Genomic DNA, 20,515 nt, shown 5'->3' on the forward strand with positions numbered 1-20,515 from the left:
CCTACCAGTACTTGCTTAGATGTCAGGGTGTGAAGGGACGGGGGGGGGGGGGGTGGCATTAAAAAAAAAGAATTTAAAAAAAAAAAACTTCGAGGGGAGACGCATTAGTCTCCCCTCCGTCCTCTTCCCGGCTTCACAGGCTCCCAGCCAATCACAACACTGCTAACAGGAGCGTCATGATTGGTCTGAGTGGCCTGCTTTGCTGCTCAGGCTGGAATGGGAACTTGGGCATATTCTCTACCCGGCTGTGCCATACAGCCGGGTACAGAACATGCAAAGTGCGCATGTCTTTTTGCCCGACCCAACACGGCCAGCCAAACAGACATGCGCACTTTGTGTGCACATAGCCCTCCTCCAGTCCAGCTCCGCCCTGCAGTACTAGGAAAAATAAAATGATAATACCGTATGTTATCATTTTATTTTTCCTTTTTGGGAAATCCGGTGGGGGCGACGCTCCTCTGCCTTAACAGAGGAGTCACCCTTGCTAGATGTATCTGTTAAGATACGGCAGGATGCAGTGGTAGTCTCAGGTTGTGTAGCTTAACGTGTGTGTCATTTTAGGGGATGAAATTATGCCTGTACAGTCCTTAACTTTCATTCTGGTTGCAACCTTATTGAAAATAGTTATACAACCATTGCGGATTTCTCACAATTCCTGTCTTGTCAATGAATGGCCATGTAAGCAAACACTCAAGCAGAGTTAAATTTGTTCTACAGTGGGAGAGGGAAGGAGGGGCCGACAGTCGGTAGCTTCTGATCCCTCAAGGAAACAAGGCAGCAGAGTTTCAGATAAAATAATACGCTGGATGATAGGTAGCACTTTTTTTCTCAAATAATATTTCACACTCTTCGCTCAGTTTGGTGTACTTTCAAGGAGAATCTGTTTCCTTAAGGGCTAGAAGCTTCCCGCTGAATTTCCATTTGCTCGGTAAGATGCAGCCTACATGCCCAAAAGTGAATCATGTCTCCTGTCTCGGTACCACTCATTTTTTCTCACTAGAACTCAAACATTTCCTTGTCTGAGCTGAAGATTCCAAGATGACACCAGCTTACCTCGCTAATAGATTGAAGCCACGGCAGTTTCACTAGCATCCTTCTACCACTTTGCTTGTTCCATACACAGCAATCACTGAAGGATGAATAAAATGGCAGTGAGTTAGACACTCGCCACTGACAGTAGTCAACAGATTAGATTCTGGAAAGCTTTCAATTCTTCTGAGGTCAGTAAACTAAGTACCATTAAACAGCTGTGCTTGTTATTTACAGTACTTTGAAGCTGCAACAGCTGCTTTCTGAATGCACCTAAGAAACACGTTATTACTCCGATCATCATTATTAATATTACTAGACTACGCATAAAGGGCGTTTGTCGAGTCACTGATGTCATCAGTTTCAAGTGCCCCTGTTAGATGTTTGGTTTTAAAGAAATGTTGTGGATTGGGTACCAATAAATCAAGGGTTTCTGTCATGCAGTCATTTTTTAGAACTGTTATTAAAGCGGAGATTGGAAGAACGTTTTCATGTGTTATTACAAAGTAGCCCCACAACGATCTATGAGCCACGAGCCCCTCCCCCACATATATTACGCTGCCTCACATATGCCAAGTGCCGCCAATCCCTCAAACACTGACTAGAACCCGAATTCACCACACATACACTGCAGCCTCTCTTGCTAACTATCAAACAATATTTGTGGGGGAAAGGAAATAATTTTATTAATGGCTATTGTTAGCACGCTTTAAACGGGAAAAGAGGGTCTTATGAAGATGGAAGCCTCCGCACTTCAAGGAAATCATAGAGACCGCAGGAGGCTGTGCAAGGAGGTGGAAGAGGTTGTGGACACTTATTTTTGAGTTCTTTTGTGCTTTTCAGCTTTACTTCTTCTATCGCAATTATTTTGTAGCCTGCAATACATTCACCGCCTTATTCTGAAATGCTTTCTTTGCTTTTTGTTTAATGCATTTATTTTTGCGAACCAGAGGGATTTCCTCTTTCTCTCTAAACTGCTTTGCAGATTCATTCTTCTGATTTGGCTTTTCTCGGGCTGATCTGCTGTGCCCCTCCTTTCCTTTGATCTGTAATGAGTTTACGCATGGATCCCCAGGACCGATATCTGAATCTAGCATTCGGGGCCAAAGGTTCACATTCCCGTGTTGGTGGGATCCCTCTGGTTTGTGCCTGAAGAGCTCTGTGCGGTTTGGTTTCTTTTCCTGTAGTTCCACTATATAGAGTTTGATTTGTTATTTTTGGGAATGTATTCATTTTGGGCTTTGTGATTTATAACTTATATGCTGCTAATTAAACTGCTTATAATTGCTTTCCCTTCTGGTTAGTGCCCACTCCTTTGATTGCACCTAAACAGGTCTGGTTTGTTCTGACCTGGGTACATCGAATAAACCACTTTTACAGCTTCAGATTGTCACCCCGTTGGCTCTTATGTTATGTTTGGGTCTAGATGCATCTTCGTTTGACTCCAGAAATAAAACTCATAACATAGGGGTGCATAGTATTTAGGAGATTGAGAACGTGCACTAAGGCATTCTTCAGGGTAGGCTTGGATACCCTGGTGGCATATAGACTCGTTGCTCACACAGATCTAAATGAAGGTGAGCACCCTCTAATGCTTCCAATTAAGACAGTCCCAACTGTCTACCTGTACATCATTTTGTGCGCAGCTGTAGGTGGCAAGACTAGTCTGTGCTGCCCCTTCTTCCACTGGGGTCTGCAGAAGATCAGTGTCTTGACTGATGTGGGAAGACATGGAGTTGCAGCCCTGGTTCCTAGATCAAAAAATGCCCTTATTGGGCTTATGGATGCCTTATGCTAGTGCCACAGATTTCATCCATGTTAGACCTGGCATTCTTTGTGTGGTTTTCCCCTACGTTTTGCCTATAGACTTCCTGTTTTTGCTAACTTCGTTTTTGCTGGCCTCAGGACTCTGCAGACTTTACCACTGCTAACCAGTGCTAAAGTGCTTGTGCTCCTTCCCTAAAACAGGTAACATCATCTTATATCCAATTGGCATATTTAATTTACTTGTAAGTCCCTACTAAAGTGGCACTACCTGGGCCCAGGGCCTGTAAATCAAATGCTGCTGGTGGGCCTGCAGCATTGATTGTGCGATCCGCTTAAGTATCACTTTAAACATGTCTCAGACCTGACATTGCAGCCTGTGTGTGTGTGCAGTTTTAAACTGCCATTTCAGCCTCGCAAAATAAACCGCTTGCCAGGCCCAAAGCTTCCTTTTTAATACACATAGGTCACCCCTAACGTAGGTCCTTGATAGCCCCAAAGGCAGGGTGCAGTGTATATACAAAAGTTGGCAATATACTTTTAAGTTTTAACGTCCTGGTAGTGAAAAACGATTACATTCGTTTTCTATGCTGGAAGGCCTACCTCTTCCATATGATGACATTGGAATTGCCTTATTACATTTTTATAAGTAGTATTTCCAAATGGGAATGGGCAACCCCTTCATGTTTGATGCCTCTGGAATCGCAATTTAAAATACTAACTTATTGGGAAGTTAGCTTTTAAATTACAATTCTGAAAATGCCATTTTTAGACAGTTGCCATTTCCTGCCTTAGCCATTTGGTGCCAGCAGCCTGTCTCTGGGTCACATGACTGGGTGTGGGTGACAGTTAAGCTTTGTGCATTCCTCCTAGACAGCGACACACAATGGGGAAATTGGGTGTGACTGGATGTGCCATCAGTGGCAGGATGGGAGGGTGTAGCTGGGCCCAGCGCCACTTACACTTGAATGGGCTGTATCTTGTTTCCACACAAAGGGCTGCATAATCCCGTAATTAGCCTAAAACCACGTCCAGAAAGGCAGGGCACCTGTACACTTACAATGCAGAAGCTTCACCCCACTTCAAAGGCACAACTCGGTATAAACAATGTACCTCAGTCACCACCACTTCAGTACACTTCTAGACTTATGGATGCTCTACCAGCAAGAAAATCTGCTGTGCTGCTACAAGGACTGCCACTCTGCTGGACTACTGCTTTGTAGGAACTGCTGCCCTGCTCTGCTGACCTGCTGCCCTCTTAACTGGCTGAGAAGGACTGGACCTGCGTCTCTTGACCCAAAAAAACCAATGTGACTCCAAGGGCTATTTGCCTAGCCTCCTAATCTGAAGCCCCAGGGACATTACAGACTTCCAACCACCTTGCATCTGCACCTGGACTCTGCCACCTTTGAGTCTACCCTACCAAGTGGTGCCACCCAAGTCCTGGCCACTTGGAAGTGGGCTTAGGGTATTCTGCCAGCCTCTGTGGATCCAGCAGACCCAACACCTCCTCTGCCACATGGTGCGACTGGACTTGGCATGGATTGAACTCATCACAAAGACTTACATCGTTGCATAGGCCTGCATCGCCTCGGAACCGCTGTGTAGCGCATCCTTGGTGCGGGCCCTCGCATCTCTCGTCAACGGCAGCCTCAACGATGATGACGAACTCTGTGTTGCAGCCTCACAGCTCTTCAGAACAACGCATCACCTCAACTGTGTGCCTCACCCTCAACGCCGGACTTTGCATCACAAACCCCATTGACAGGACCCTCAGCGACAACACAGGCCCCGCATTGCAGCCTCTCCACATCTCAGAAATGACACATCTCTTCAGCTGCACAAAGCGGATCCTCTCAATGCCAGGATTTCAAATACTTTGTTCAGCAAGCCTAACTGGGTCCCTGTGAGACAGGCCCATGCTCCATCGTGGTCAGACCTGAACTAATGATGGTCCCAGTCCAGCACAATATGCACAGTTGGCACTTTGTATTTTCTGGCGCTGTTTTCACTGAAATCTTTGAACTTGTATATCGCTGGTTATACTGATTGGGTTTTTGTAGTTTTAGTCTTGTTCTATTTATTAAAAATACGTTATTTTGTTACAACGTGGTGTGAAATCCTTTATGTGTGGTGTTTTTTGCTTTATTACTGTTTGAAGTGTTGCACAAATACTTTACGCGTTGCCTCTAGGTTAAGCCTGACTGTCTGTGCCAAGCTACCAGAGGGCTGGGCACAGCTTAGTTTAGGACTGGCTTGTGCTTCACCCTGATAAGGAGTGTGGTTGCTGCATGACCAGGGTTCACACCACAGTCAACCAACACCCAATTTCTTACAATCTATTGTCAAGAATAAGGACCAAACGTTGCATTGCAGCAGAGGTTCAGAGCGTAGCTAAAGCAGTGTCCTTAGCAGTGTCCTAAACAGTGCTGTGCTCTTCTGGGGTTAGTGCAGTCTCCCCTGCTAGCAGATATGGGGACCTTCAGTGTGAGGCAGTGGTGCTACCATTTCCACATCTGACAAGTAATGGGAAAGCAATGAATAAGAAGAATTATAGTAGATGTAGCTAAAACTATGCTGCTGATCCTTCTGTTGCCTTTGACCACACCTCCCCATTGGTAGGTCAGCAAGGAGAACTTTGCTTGCTTTGTAAAAGGTGAGTTGACTTTTTACAACCTATCAGAAGTTGACTCTAGTGGGTCTAAGACTGTGCAGATCTATGGCCAAGGTTGATAATCCATCTGCCACTATTTCTTTATGCAATGTTTATAAACTGGATATTTGTTAATTTATTAAAATAATTCAAAAGCACTAGTAACCTCTAATTGGATAACACATTTAAAAGCTTGGACTCAGCATCTCTGCATACACATAATACAACAAATTACTGTTGAATGCCCCAAATAAATTTCCCCACTCTGCTGGTGAAGCTGAACCCCCACCCTCCATCATTCATCACCAAATTTATCAAGAGAATTAAAAGTGGGCTATACTTGGAAAAGATGGTGTGACTTGTTTGCATGCTCCACTGAGATCTTAACTTTGGATACTTTGGGCCTAATTGTGAACCTGGCAGTCTCATGACCGCCAGGTTCGTGGTGGCAGTCAGACTGCCGCCAAAGCGGCGGTCCGACCGCCACATTATGATTCTGCGTCCTGACGGGCTGGTGGTCTAGGCGGTCCTAATCCGGCAGGGCAGTGCTGCAAGCAGCTCTGTCCTGGGGATTACGATCTTATCTGCCAGCAATTTCATGGCAGTAGCACCGCCATGAAAAAGCTGGTAGAGAACAGGTGCAAGGGGCCCTAGGGGGACCCCCGCACTGCCCATGCACCTGGAATGGACAGTGCAGGGCCCGTCCCCTGGCCAGCACCGTTGCAATGTTCACTGTCTGCTTTGCAGACCGTGAAAATTGCGACAGGTGCTAGTGCACCCTACGCACTACGCACCCTACGTACTACAGCATTGCCGCCGACTCGATCACACCGAAACTCAGATTCCGCCCGCTGATCCAGTGGGAAACTCGTAATGGGCCCGGCCTGGAGGCAGCCTCCCTGTCAGAATTTCGGCAGATGGGTTTTCCGTCCGCTGAAATCCAAATGAGGCCCTATATGTGGAGGGGTGCCCGGTAACTGCCTTGAATGTGAGACAGGTTGTTGGAAAGTGGGTTATTGGTAAGGGGAGCTAGGTAGGTACCTATACTTAGCAATAGACCACAGTCTTCCACTAGGCCCAGTCAAGCTCTCAATAAATTAATCCTTGCTCAACCCTTGGTAGCTTGGCCCACAAGCAGTTAGGCTTAACTTAGGAGACAGGTGTGTAAAGCTTTTAATATCAACAAAACAGTAAATAAGTAACACACAACACAGAATAAAAATCAAACACCAGTTTACAAAAATAGGAAATATTTGTATCTGTAAAATGACACCAAAACGACAAAAATGCAATGTAGGGAATCAGAGTTATGAATTTTTAAAGATAAAGAGTAAAACTACTGCTTCAAAACAAATGGCACTCAAAGGGTTAGAAAAAGGTCACACTGGACAGGGACAAAGTCCAGAGTTCAGGCCATCCATGATGTAACTCTGTTACACTTATTTCAGAAGTGTTTCTTGATTCAGGAAAGTGGTTCACAGCACCAGCCAAGGGTTCAGAGGCTCTGGTTTGCCGCTTTGGACCTGGGACTACAACTCCCACAATGCACCCAATCGGCTTATGGAGCTTTTTACAGCAGTTGTTCCAAACTTCTGGATTTTCTTCCAGAGGTCTTTTTGGTTCCTTGAAGTGTCCACAAACTTGATCCAAGGTTCCAGAAGCTGTGAGTTGCTCCTTGGGAGCAATTCCCAGAATCCTCAAATGGACGCTGGTCAGATGGGCTCTTCTTGCAGTAGTTGATGCAGAGGACTCTGGTCAGCTCCTCTGTACCTGTAGCTTATAGGGAGTCCACTCCCGGAGTTCTACAAGCAAGGCAAAGTCCCTGTCAAACACTAATTGGTTTGTCCCTCAGAGACACAATGTTGACGAAGCTGCTTCTTCCCAGTTCCTCCCAGACGTTACATGCCATCCACTTAAGTGCACTTGATCAGCATTGGAACGCCCCAGGGGAACAGGGATGGGTGAAAGAGAGCGAGAGACACTAGAGCCACAGGTCTGAATCCGAACGACTGGTGATGTTCCTTGAAGAGCCGCGCTTTTCTATGACAAACTATGGCAATCAGTCAAACAGACTCATAACTTGTAACTATGTAGTCTCTGACTATTATGTGCAAGCTGGGTGTACCTGTTAAGTTCCCCTTTCCCACTTTAGATGCCTCTCCCTCTCTCTAGGAATGTTCAGGAAACAATGTGTATTACCTGTAATTAAATAAGAACCTTGAACCTCCTATAATATCTGTGACTACTCCCACTGTGACTCCCAGATGGATCCCATGTCACCTTAATTAATGCCTACCTAAATGTACGAGAAGTTCCATGAATATCTTGTTTGATGACTTTGCTGAAATTTCCTAAGATGCTGACTCACTCGACTCCATAGACATTTAAATAGGTAACAAATAATGGCACCAAATTCTCAGGTAATTAGGTTTGCAGACATGTGTGGGTTAATTTTACACTGAATTTCAAGGAACACACATTCTGGGGCATATTTATACTCTGTTTGCGCCGGAATTGCGTCGTTTTTTTCGACGCAATTCCGACGCAAAACTAACTCCATATTTATACTTTGGCGTTAGACGCGTCTAGCGCCAAAGTCCATGGAGTTTGCGTCATTTTTTAGCGTGGACACCTACTTTGCGTTAATGAGATGCAAGGTAGGCGTTCACGTCTAAAAAATTGACTCTGAGGCATCTGCGCCGTATTTACACTCGCGGGCAAAATTCACGCCCAGGAGTGGGCGGGTCAAAAAAAATGACGTACGGCCGCTTTTGCGCCGTTTTTTAGCACCTGGACAAGGCAGGCGTTAAGGGACCTGTGGGCTCGGAAGGAGCCCAGAGGTGCCCTCCCATGCCCCCAGGGACAGCCCCTGTCACCCTTGCCCACCCCAGGAGGACACCCAAGGCTGGAGGGACCCATCCCAGGGGCATTAAGGTAAGTTCAGGTAAGTATTTATTTTTATTTTTTTGGGTGGCATAGGGGGGCCTGATTTGTGCCCCCCTACATGCCACTATGCCCAATGACCATGCCCAGGGGACAGAAGTCCCCTGGGCATGGCCATTGGGCAAGGGGGCATGACTCCTGTCTTTGCTAAGACAGGAGTCATTTCTATGGGGGTTGGGAGTCGAAAAAAATGGCGCAAATCGGGTTGAGGCGAAAAACTTGCCTCAGCCTGACTTGCCCCATTTTTTTACGCCCAAGCTCCATATCCCCCTACGCCGGCACTGCCTGGTGTACGTCGTTTTTTTCCACGCACACCAGGCAGCGCCGGCGGCTAACGCCGGCTAACGTCATTGATTAAATACGGCGCCCGCATGGTGCTTCAGAATGGCGTTAGCCGGCGCTAATTTTTTTTACGCAAAACTGCGTTAGCGCAGTTTTGCGTCAAAAAGTATAAATATGGCCCTCTGTGTCTTTTGATCACACTGAAAACATAGAGTTAATATCAAAGATTATGGTGCGAAGTTTGCACCACTCTTGAAACATAGGGTTAATTCCAAAAGATCACAGTGCAATGTTTGCACCACTCTGGGAACATAGGGATCATATCAAAAGATGTTTATAACACTCTGGGAACATAGGGTTAATATGAATAACACAAGCGATCTCTGGTACATCACAGCATAAGATCGGGTTTATCTCTGGTACATCACAGCATAAGTTTAGCATAGCAATTAAACTTTCAGGCCAGTCACAGAATGTTCCGTATCACCAGCACCAATTATGCAAATGTCATATTAAACATAGCTATAACAAACTTATTCACAATACTTTTTTTTTAATGATAATTGCACAAAAGAATTTCCTTTCTGCGATGTATAGCAAGCAACAACGATAAGTGTTACTATGCGACTAGAGGCGAGCATCCCACTGACCTTAAACGTCAATGATGTGCCTTCTTAGGCACATCGCACTCCAAAACATCCGACTTTCGAATATCAAGTCAGCAAGTGTCAAGTTTTCACAAATAAATTAATTTTTGAGCACGCCCAGCACGTTACCACCTTTTTAGAAGTAAATTCTCTCAATCTCTTTTACTTCCCAGAAGTGGCATCCACGATACAGAACTGAACACGAAGATCAAATGTGGAGAAGCAGAGACTCCTTCTCTGCAGCCGGTGAGCTTTCAGCAAGCAATTCACTCAGGCCTGGTGTGGTTTAAATACCTGCTGCATCCAGCTACACCCAGTCTGAGTCATAGGAATGCTGGAGGCTTGAGCAACACGTGTCCTCAACAATCATTGGTTCCAACAAACATTGGTCTTTGTAAACAAGCACTGGTATCCGTAAAACATTCTTATGGGGTTACAACAAACAGTGGTCCCTACAAAGGCAGATGATTGCTTTAAGAGTTCTTTCCTGGAGCACATCCAGTTTTGCAAGCCCAACAGTCCCTTTCTTGGTGAAGCCCAAAGTATGCAACTGGTGCAGTCCTTGTGATTGCAGTTCTTCAGGTGCAGACCAAGGATTCAGCAGAGCAGTCCTTCTTCTCTAGTATCTTTTTCCAGCAGGTGTAGGAAAGTGCTCCTGTTGGCATGGTTACATCCCCCACTTCTTGCCTAGTGTTGAAGCCAACTTTGATTGAAAGTATGCCGGGATCCTGCTAACCAGGCCCCAGCACCAGTGTGCTTTCCACAAATCTGTACCTTTGTTTCCACAATTGGCACACCCTTGGCACACAGTTAAGCCACTTGTAAAAGGTACCCATGCTACCAAGGACCCTGTGGCCAGGGAAGGACCCCAAGGGCTGCAGCAATTTTTCCTGCCACCCTAGGGGACCCCTCACCAAGCACATGTACACTGCCTTTGCAGCTTGTGTGTGCTGGTGGGGAGAAAAATACAAAGTCGACATGGCACCCCCCTCAGGGTGCCATGCCCAGTAACCACTGCCTGTGGCATAGGAAAGGCACGCCTCTAGCAGGCCTTATAGCCCTAAGGCAGGGTGCACTGTACCACGGGTGAGGGCATAGCTGCATGAGCAATATGCCTCTACAGTGTCTAAGTCCATTCATAGACATTGTAAGTGCAGTGTAGCCATATTGAGTATATTGTCTGGGAATTTGTCATTACAAACTCCACAGCTCTATAATGGCTCCACTGAATACTGAGAAGTTTGATATCAAACTTCTCAGCACAATAAACCCCCACTGATGCCAGTGTGGGATATATTGAAAAATGCACACAGAGGGCATCTTACAGATGCCCCCTGTATGTTAGCCAAACTTCTAGTGTAGGACTGACCGGTCTCTCGGTAGTCAGAAACATAGCCTGTCCTTGGTAGTGGTGCTTCACACCTCCCCCCCTACAGGAACTGTAACACCTGGCGGTGAGCCTCAAAGGTTCAAGACTTGGAATACATTGCCGCAGGGCACTCCAGCTAGTGGAGTTGCCCACCCTCCGGACAAAGCCCCACTTATGGTGGCAAGTCCGGTGGGAAAGTTAGGGAAAACAGGGATGAATGACCACCCCTGCCAGGACCACCCCTAAGGTTTCCAGAGCTGAGGTGACCACTCCCTGCAGAATCCTCCATCTTCATTTCGAGGACAGGGACCAATAGGATTAGGTTTGTGCCCCCTCCCCAAAATGAGTGGGCACAAGGAGAGTGTAGCCAATCTCAGAGGCAGTAGCAATTGGCTGCTGCCCTTTGACCCCTAAAACACCCCTAAATCTAGGATTTAAGGGCTTCCCTGAACCCAGCTCACCAGATTCCTGGCAACCTGACAAGAAGAAGGACTGCATAGCTGAAATCCCCAGGAGAGAAGAAGGAAGATGACAACTGATGTGGCCCCAGCCCTATCGCCTGTCTCCTGCTTCAAAGAACCTGCAAAAGAACAGCGACACATCCAGTGGGACCAGCGACCTCTGCCAAGCTCCAGAGGACCGCCCTGCACTGGAAAAGACTGAGAACTTTTGTGGAGAGTGGCCCTGTCCAAGAAGAAATGACAACTAAGGACTTCCACTTCACTCCGAATGCGTGCATCCGAACCACTCTGCACCCGACACCCACGTTCTGTGTCCAGGTGGTGCAACCAGCTAGAGAGGATCCGCAGGCAATTCCGAGCAAGTGCCCACCCTGGGTTGACCTCTCCACCCCTCCATGATGACGCCTGCAGAGGGAATCCCAAGGACCCCCCTGATCATGAAAGTTCTGGACGAATATATCAGACACCTAAAGACACACTGCACGCGCAGCCCCAGGCCTAGGAGAATCCGACCTCCAGTGCAGCTACGTTCAGCAGGCAGCTCTCCTCCCTGTCCATTCTGTGGTTTGACCCCCTGGACCTCGCCTGCAGCCTCTGAGTAACCCCTGGGGCCCCCTCATAGAGAATCATTGGAGACCCGACATCTTGTTTGCACCCTGCACCCGGCCTCCCCAGCGCCGCTGAGAGTGTATGTTTGGTGCCTACTTGTGGCCCCCAGTGCTCCTCTAAACCCCCTGGTCTGCCCTCCGAAGACGCGGGTATTTACCTGCCTGCTGATCTGGAACCGAGTGCCCCCAGTCTCCATAGGAGCCCACTTTAATTTTGCCTACACTTTGACCTCTGCACCCAGCCAGCCCCGTGTTGCTGGTGGTGGGTGTTTGGGGTTATCTTGAACCCCAACCTGTGGACTACCTACCCCCAGAGACTGGAACTGTAAGTGTTGTACTTACCTGTAAAACGATCTTCCCCCAGGAACTGTTTCTGAAAATTGCAGTGCCAAGTTTTAATACAGATTATTGCCAATATTTCATAAACTGCATGACTTATCGATTTCAAACAAAGTACTATTGATACCTGTGTGAAATACGAAGCTATTGAAGTACTTACCTGCAACTTGAATCTTGTGGTTCTAAAAATAAATTAAGAAAAGGTATTTTTGCTATATAAAAACCATTAGTCTGGAGTTAAGTCACTGAGTGTGTGCTTCCTCTATTGTCTGTGGGTGTACAGCAAATGCTTTGCACTACCCTCTGATAAGCCTAACTGCTCAGCCACACTACCACAAAAGAGAGCATTAGTATTATCTACTTTAGCCTCTGTTAAGCCTCTAGGAAATCTCTGGACTCTTTGCACATTATATCTCATTTTGATATAGTATATACAGAGCCAGCTTCCTACAAAAGGGATGTGAATTGTGGGGCAGCTCTGCCATATTTATCCTTGCTCCTGGGTGGGGAACCAGGGGAGTGCTCCTGTCCATTGGAGCACAGGCCGCCACCCTCTAGGATGACCACTTCCTGTGAAGTGTGGCAAAAATCAATCCCAGAAAGCAACGTTCTTTAAAAATCCAACATGGAGAAAATTCATCCTTGGAGGTTAGATCTGGCTGAGTCCACCCACTTGTGTGGCTAAGTCTACCTAACACACCCCTTCCAGCCCCTCTCCTAATCTAATCATTTGGGCTCCCATCTGTCTGGGGGAGCAGAAAATGGGGGAGGTCCAGTTTCTGTCCCAAGTGCCTTTCCCGCCTTTGAAGACCAGTTTGGCTACTGTTCCCCTATCCTGGTTTGCCATCTGTTGCAGCAGTTCTCCTCCCACCAGATGCTTCCTTTGTCTCAGTCCAGGCCACTTCACACCTCATTGAAGTAGCTTGGCTCAGGCTGCCAGAGGCTGATCAATCAGGACTGGGCACTATATGGATGAATTTGGTAACTTCCAGAAAGAGTTCTAAACAATTTCTCTGTGCTCGGTATAACATATTCAACCTTCGCAAGTTGTTATATTTATTATACCTTTTTAATAAAAAAAATTAGTTGTGATTTTCTGCACTACATAACAGTATCAACATGCATCATTCAATGCTGAAAATCTTACTGTGACCAACAGTACATAAGCATAATATTACATCACAGTTGACTGTACCTGTGATACATAGGTTATCTTCCATCAGGACTCTCCCCTTAGACTTTACCACCAATATTAAGATGCGTAACACCTTTCAGAATCAACTTAAGCTGAGCGACACAAACATTTTGAACAGAACAGGTTGGAAGACCCATTTAATTTAGGTCCCAAAGTGGACATGTCAACCTTCGCTCTCCAGTTCGTCCAATTCCTTGCCAATTAAGTACATTTGATATGGTCCCCAATAATCTTTTGCAGACGGCTCTGTGGCGGAGCTAACTCGTTATAGGCGTCTGTTTCAGTATTGCAATACACCATACCTGCATGCCATTCTGTGAGAGTGGGTAACGGGCCGTGCTTTCATGTGGTGGCTACCCTGCGTTTTGCCAATATAAGTCCCATTGCCACTAGTTTCCTGACCTCCCTTTTAACATCTTTATAATTCCCAAGGAGTGCCAGGAGAGGTGCAGCCACCAGCCAGACTCTCTTAATAACATTTAGTTTTGCAAACACTTTCAACCAGAATCCCTGCAATCCAGGAAAGTGCCAACTTTGTTCCGCAAACACCTTCAACCAGAATCCCTGCAATGCGGGAAAGTGCCATACCATGTGTAGGAAGCCCGCATCCCCCTCCCCACATCTCGGGCAATCAGCTGTGAGACGTAAAGCATATTTGTTTAGCCTGCTAGGTGTATAGTATATCCGATTTATAAATGTAAAATGAATGAGTTTGTGCCTTCCGTATAGATATATGGAGCATGTCGCAGAGCAGAAGTATTACCACTGTGCATCTGTCAAGGCTATACCTAAGTCACTTTGCCAGTCCAATCTAGCCTTTATTACACGCAGTCTATGTGCTTCCTGGGCATGGGCATACAGCCTGGATACTAATTTAGGGTGTGCTGTCTCTTCTATAATCATAGAGAGTGCCTGCATGGTGGCTCTAGTAACTCGTCCCCTAATAGGTCATACATTGCGGCCTCACTCAATTGTATTGATACCCAAAAGTGGTGTGGGTGCCTCCAGTTTTTCAGTGATAGATTCACAGGGCCTCACCACCCCTCCTCAAACAGTTCCCCAAGTTTCTCTATGTGCATTCTCCTCAGTGCCGAAAGCATACCCCCGTCCCCACTCATGGGTAACCAGGAGCACTACTCAAGTTTGATATGATGTGAGTATAGGAAAGGGAGAGCCTGTTTAGTCACAAGATGATGTCATGTATGTGTGGTAGAGTTCAATGAGTCCATCACGCCATGCCTACACCGGGGGTATACAAATACTTGATAGGGCAGGGGATGGGGTGCCGACATGTCATGCTGGATGTGCAAGTGCAGCATCCCATTGGGTCCATGAATCCACATGTGAGCAAACATGGAATACGCTGCCCTGTAATAGGTTTCCAACTCTGGGACTTTCGGTCCCCCCATATCGTACAGGAGTGTCAAAAGTCTCCACTGTACTCTTGGCTGCTTACCCGCCCATGTCAGTCAGATCGAAAGTGACCATATCTTGGAGAATACATGCTTAGGCAGCAGTATGGGGATATTCTGAAAAAGGAACAAGAACCTCGGAAGTACTACCATTTTAATAATGGCAATGTGCCCCGCCTATTAAAGCGGCAGTTTGATCCAACGTTCCACTGCATTGATTAATTTTTGTATGGCTTTCCCATAGTTATCTGCTATGACTAGAGAAGGATCAGTGTGCATCTGTACCCCCAAATATCGCACTGAATCGGTCTCCCACTGGGTAGGGAAATCCATTGGCATTGGGACCGTAGCTAAGGCAAGGGGTAACACAATAGACTTATTCCAGTTAATGTTTAGGTGGGACAGGGCTTCAAATTGTACCACTTCCCGAAGCAGGGGCGTGAGCTTGCGGGCGGGGTCTCGGATATATAACAAAGTGTCATCTGTATAAGCCAAGAAGACCAACCTGTAGCCCGGGAAGTGGACACCCCTATGATTATGGTATTCTCGCAGATCACACTCCAACGGCTCTGCCACCAGGGCATACAGCAATAGCGAAAGAGGGCAGTCCTGCCTCATGCTTCTCAAAATCGTAATCAGGCTGGAGATTCCGCCATTTACTCTCACCCTGGCCACTGAAGCTGTATATAATGTCCGCACCGTCTGTATAAACACCTTACCACCCTCATGCAGCGAAACACCTGAAACATAAAGACCCACTCAACGGAGTCAAATGCTTTTTCAGCATCTAAGAAAACTGCCACTGCCCGTACCGCCAGGTCTATGTGTTGTATGGTACCGAAGAAAGTCCTAAGATTCAATGTCAGACTGCGAACCGGTACAAATCCCACCTGTTCCACCCCCCACCATCGTCGGCAGCAGCAGTGCCAGTCTACTCGCTAGGATCGTGGCAAGGATCTTTGTGTCTACGATAATCAGAGAGAGAGGTCTGTATGAGGAGCATAGTTGTGGGGGCTTACCTGGCTTAAGCAGTGTTATAATTAATGCCTCTCTCATAGAGGGTGGCAATTCTTTATCTCTAGCCATCTCCTCCTATAGTGTCATCAGATGTGGTATCAGAAGGTCCTGGTATGCCTTGTACAAAGCTACTGTAAGCCCAGCAGAGCCCGGAGCTTTCCCCGACACCATTTTTTTAAGGGCCTGACCAATCTCTCCTGGCTGCAGTGGTGCCATCAAATGTTTTCTATCTATGTTAGTTAGCCAGGCCAGAGCTATATGTGCTAGATAATCTGATATAGCGGCTGGGTCAGCAGGCACTCTGGAAGTGTACAACGCAGTTTAGTGTTTGTGGAATTGATTGATAATATCTAATGTGTCCCTCAGCAGTCCGCCCCCCTCATTCTGCATCACCAGTATCACGCCATGTTCCCTGTTAGGGCACCAGTATCGCTCCCGGGCGATTCCCCTCTCCATATGTACAAGCCATGGCATACTTCCTCATATGCTGAACCTCTGTATGTGCTGCCTCTCTAAGGGCCATATGTACCAAAGCATTTTCCCATTGACACAGAATGGGTAAAATCCTTTGATACATCTGGCCCTAAATTCTGTTTATTTTCCCCTCTATAAAGGCCGCTAGCCGGCCTGCCTCAGTGTCCAATTGTTCCCTCTTCAGACATGCTATTTCACTCACCAATTGCATCAGGCACACCCGCAAGGACTTCAGTACCCCAGCATGCTTTGCAATAGTCATGCCACAAATATATACCATAATGGTTTCCCACACAGTGCTAAATTTAGTGTCTGAGCCTATGTTTGTGCTAAAGAATTCTTGTATTGCTCGGGCAAGTTCCTGACTGAAGGCCGTATCTAAGAGTGAATAAGGTGGGAATCACCACATAAACGGTGCAACGCGGTTGCCTCATATCTCCAGAGTGAGAAGCACTGGTGCATGGTCTGAATACGTCCTGGTCCAAAGACGATATACATGAGCTCTAGGCAGAAGACTTCTGGCCACAAGCCAGTAATCTATATGTCTGTGCAAGTCGTGTAATGTAGTGGATGTATCCGCCCTCCGCAGGAAAGTCATTTCTCCAGATGTCAACCAAACCAGCATCCATAGCTGTAGAGGTGACCGCTTGAGCAGCGGCAGAGGGCCTCCTGTTAGGTCCCCCAGATCCAACACACAGCTAAAATCCCCTGCCCATATATGCAGGAGGACCCCCCACATCACTAGTTTTACAGACCGGCCCTGATAAAACTGTGTATCATCATAATTAGGTCCATAAAGTCCCACCAATATGAACGTGAGGTCCCCCTTAGTACAGTGAGCTATGATGTACCTGCCATTAGTGCCTTTTCCTTGTTCCCCTGTGTGAATCCTCAAGTTCTGCGCTGTCCAGATTAATACCCCACGAGCATGTGAAGTAAAACCTGCAGCCAGAAACTAACCTTGGAGCCTATGCATAGTTCGGCCAGAGCTGTCCGTTGCCAGATTTGTTTCTTGTAAAATTTCAAGGTCTATGTCGTAGTGAATAGGCAATCACATTCCGCACCTTCCTGTTATCATTTAACCCCCTGACATTCCTCATCAATAGCTTCAAAGCAGGTGGTCCGACATTACCTGAAGGGTCTACCCCATGTTTTGCCATATTCCAGTCAATATGTTATATTTTGTACTTGGGCCATATAAACAAGCTAGTATCCATTGTCGCAAAACTCATACAGAAGCTACAACTCTTCCCAACTGACATACTGCAACCCTCCCCTCACCCACTACAGGCTGTTCCCCAGCTCGCATGTCTCTGCATTCAGAAACCCACCCAATCTCACCCATCTTCTACATGAGACATCCCCTTTTGGAACAGTGTGGAATACACATAAGGGTGGATGTTACCAGGCCCCTCCCTACCATGCCTTTGTCTGGCCGTCATTTGCATATCAGTATACGCCTGCTATTCGCTAGGAGGAAAAACACTTCTTGGTAGCCAGCTGCAACCTTAATGCAGGAATCCTGCGCCCACTACCATCAGCATCAATATCTACCAATGTGTGGACATCTCCCTATCACCCAAACAGAGCAAATCATCAATAAGTCTTTCACAGTGATCCAACATATTGTTATACAAGCATGTTAACAGTCAATCACTAGTAGACGTTCCATCTGTCTGCGAGTATCATCAAGTGGGGGGAGAAGGTTCCCAGTCCTACCCCACCATCAACAAGCTGACAAGCAATGAGAACACCTGTAAGGAGACAAATACTATCGATAACAGCTTACAATGTTTACGTTATTCCTCTCTCCAATCAGGGAGTTGAGGCAGGTGAGCCACTGCGGCTTCTCATGGGAGCCCTGTGTTTCAGAAATTGAGTAAGTTGTTTATGATCTTTAAAGTCCGCCATGATCAGCAGCTTGGCCAGGCACAGCATGCGGTAGTCCAGGCCCAGTGATCTCAATTGAATTTTTGCTGGAAGAAAGAGTCTTCCCGCTTCCTTCACATGTTGTGTGAAGTCAGGCTAGAGGGAGATGTATCATACCTCATGCTGCAGTATCTTGAGTTCCCTTGCTTTTCTCAGTGCTGCATCCCTATCCCTATAATTTTGTATTATAGCTATCACTGACTTGGGAGGTGCTCCTTGAGGCAGTCTGGGGCCAAGTGATCGATGCACACTCTCTCCCATAAACATATCAGAGAAAGTATCTCGGCCTAGGAGGGTGACAAGCAATTGCCCAATATATGTCTCCATGTTGTTGAAGGACGTCGCCTCGGTGATACCCACCACACAAAGGTTACTCCTTGGGGACCAAGCCTCCAAGTCTTCCACCTTGGCCTGAAGGGTAGTCGGCGTTTTGCCCATCCAAGAATGCATAGCAGCAATGGAGGCAGGTTCGTCTTCTATATATCTGAAATCCTGCGCTCCATTCTGTCAAGACGTTCTGCATGCTTATCGAGTTTCTCAGTCATTTTCTCCATCCTAAACGACAGTGCATCTATTTTGCCGTCAATTGTTGCAAGGCTGTGCTGCATCACTGTAAGGATTTGTTTGAGGTCTGGTTCTGCTTTGGAGTCCGAATCACCCGCATTGTGTCCTGTGTCCTCAGGACGCTCTTCACATGCCCTTTGTGATTTACGCTGTTCGAAGTGGAGCTTAGCTTGAGTTTTATCTGCCTTATGCATTTTCAAAGTCCTATGCTGTAGCGGCAGTGACCTGTAATTGGTACAGTGAGTGCTGAAGTCCTATGCCCACACGCACCAGTCGACTTGGCGGGACCTTAACCTTATACCCTAGTAGCACACATGATTCATACATCTTCAGGCACAGTGGAATACACACAAGACTACTTGCTGTGCAGTTGGCCGAAGGATACGTACTTGGTAATGTAACAGTGAACAATGTTGCATAACATATATGTGATGTCACAGATAACAAAAACTCATATTGCACTCCTGTCATTCTAGGAGACAGTGCATATGCAGTGCGGTCCTACATCTTGACACCGTATATCAATTCTGCCATGCCAAGTGAATGGAGATACAATGTGGCCCACAGGAGGACACAAAGGGTGATTAAAAGGACCTTTGGCCTGCTGAAGAGTCGTTTCTGATGCCTGCATAAGAGTGGGGGCACACTGCAATGCAGTCCAGAGACCATCTGCAAGATCATGGTCTCTTGTTGCACAACATCGCAACAAGAGGCATACCAGTCGAACCCACAGAGATGGACTTCGATGAGGATGACAACCCCTTGCCACCCCTTCACCCAGCAGACAGAACCAGAACAGCAGAGGGCAGGTAAAGACGTGCTGAGATTACGTGCAACTATTTTGGATGTAAGTTATGACAGCACCATATCTACTTTCATTTGTTGCTGTTGGTATCACATTGATTGCCTTGACTTCAGGACATGTATGTGTGAATAGGCCATAGGTAATCAAAAGACACAATCAGGTCCCAATTACAGTGTGATACTAATAACATCATAGTATCAATGCATTGCTACATAATATGCAAGGCCCTGAACTTCTCAACTTTACTTTTTACATCCACACACTCCACTTGCACGCTCAGTGGCACCTCTTGTTGCGGGTTCAGAGACAGAACTGTGTCTGGAACTGCAATGCCTAGGATCCATCACAGAGGCTGTGACAATGCTGAGGCTGGAGAGCTCCTCACTATTCCCACCACCCAGATCGCTGTTTGCAGCACTCCAGGCTGTCTGCATTGTCTCCAATACATTGGTGACTTGCACCAATCCTCGTGCAGCGTCCCGACTGCCATGTGCCATTTTCACTTGCATGCCCACAGCACATCATGACAGCAAAGCAGTAGCTTTAAATAGCAGACTGACAGATCTGCTGAACCCATCCAACCTACCCATCAATTGGTGATGGCGCCTACGGTGGGTGACATGCTCCTTAATGGCATTTGTCATCTCCCTTACGTGTTCTGCTGTAGCTTGCTGTCCCTCATGCAGCTTGCACATGTTGTGATTGGGAGACACCAACTGCCTGTGTATTGATCTCTTGTGTTTGCATTGCAGGTGCTGCACTTGCAGCATGGCTGCCTCAAGACCACTGAACAGTGATGGGCCCTCATCTTCCTCTGTGCTCTGTCTGCCTTCTTCACAACACCTCCTGAGGGGAGTAGACTGACGCTGGAACGGGGACTGCTGTCTGTCGGTGCTTCTACCCTCTAAAGGTGGTGTGGTACATTTTCCTGCAATTCATTGGAGTCCAGTGTAAACTCAGGCAAGGATTGCACTCTTGCCCTGCGTCTGGTTGGTGCTGGTATGATGGACTCACTTGTGTTTGA

This window comes from Pleurodeles waltl, chromosome 8 (assembly GCF_031143425.1).
Source record: "Pleurodeles waltl isolate 20211129_DDA chromosome 8, aPleWal1.hap1.20221129, whole genome shotgun sequence".
Lineage (NCBI taxonomy): Eukaryota > Metazoa > Chordata > Amphibia > Caudata > Salamandridae > Pleurodeles > Pleurodeles waltl.